The following is a 1427-nucleotide window of genomic DNA, read 5'->3' on the forward strand; positions in this document are numbered from 1 at the left end:
TTAATGATGGACTCATAATAGCAGGCATCATCTTGAGCTAGTTAATTAATGATGGACTCATAATAGCAGGCATCATCTTGAGCTAGTTAATTAATGATGGACTCATAATAGCAGGCATCATCTTGAGCTAGTTAATTAATGATGGACTCATAATAGCAGGCATCATCTTGAGCTAGTTAATTAATGATGGACTCATAATAGCAGGCATCATCTTGAGCTAGTTAATTAATGATGGACTCATAATAGCAGGCATCATCTTGAGCTAGTTAATTAATGATGGACTCATAATAGCAGGCATCATCTTGAGCTAGTTAATTAATGATGGACTCATAATAGCAGGCATCATCTTGAGCTAGTTAATTAATGATGGACTCATAATAGCAGGCATCATCTTGAGCTAGTTAATTAATGATGGACTCATAATAGCAGGCATCATCTTGAGCTAGTTAATTAATGATGGACTCATAATAGCAGGCATCATCTTGAGCTAGTTAATTAATGATGGACTCATAATAGCAGGCATCATCTTGAGCTAGTTAATTAATGATGGACTCATAATAGCAGGCATCATCTTGAGCTAGTTAATTAATGATGGACTCATAATAGCAGGCATCATCTTGAGCTAGTTAATTAATGATGGACTCATAATAGCAGGCATCATCTTGAGCTAGTTAATTAATGATGGACTCATAATAGCAGGCATCATCTTGAGCTAGTTAATTAATGATGGACTCATAATAGCAGGCATCATCTTGAGCTAGTTAATTAATGATGGACTCATAATAGCAGGCATCATCTTGAGCTAGTTAATTAATGATGGACTCATAATAGCAGGCATCATCTTGAGCTAGTTAATTAATGATGGACTCATAATAGCAGGCATCATCTTGAGCTAGTTAATTAATGATGGACTCATAATAGCAGGCATCATCTTGAGCTAGTTAATTAATGATGGACTCATAATAGCAGGCATCATCTTGAGCTAGTTAATTAATGATGGACTCATAATAGCAGGCATCATCTTGAGCTAGTTAATTAATGATGGACTCATAATAGCAGGCATCATCTTGAGCTAGTTAATTAATGATGGACTCATAATAGCAGGCATCATCTTGAGCTAGTTAATTAATGATGGACTCATAATAGCAGGCATCATCTTGAGCTAGTTAATTAATGATGGACTCATAATAGCAGGCATCATCTTGAGCTAGTTAATTAATGATGGACTCATAATAGCAGGCATCATCTTGAGCTAGTTAATTAATGATGGACTCATAATAGCAGGCATCATCTTGAGCTAGTTAATTAATGATGGACTCATAATAGCAGGCATCATCTTGAGCTAGTTAATTAATGATGGACTCATAATAGCAGGCATCATCTTGAGCTAGTTAATTAATGATGGACTCATAATAGCAGGCATCATC

This window comes from Panulirus ornatus, chromosome 35 (genome assembly GCF_036320965.1).
Source record: "Panulirus ornatus isolate Po-2019 chromosome 35, ASM3632096v1, whole genome shotgun sequence".
NCBI lineage: Eukaryota > Metazoa > Arthropoda > Malacostraca > Decapoda > Palinuridae > Panulirus > Panulirus ornatus.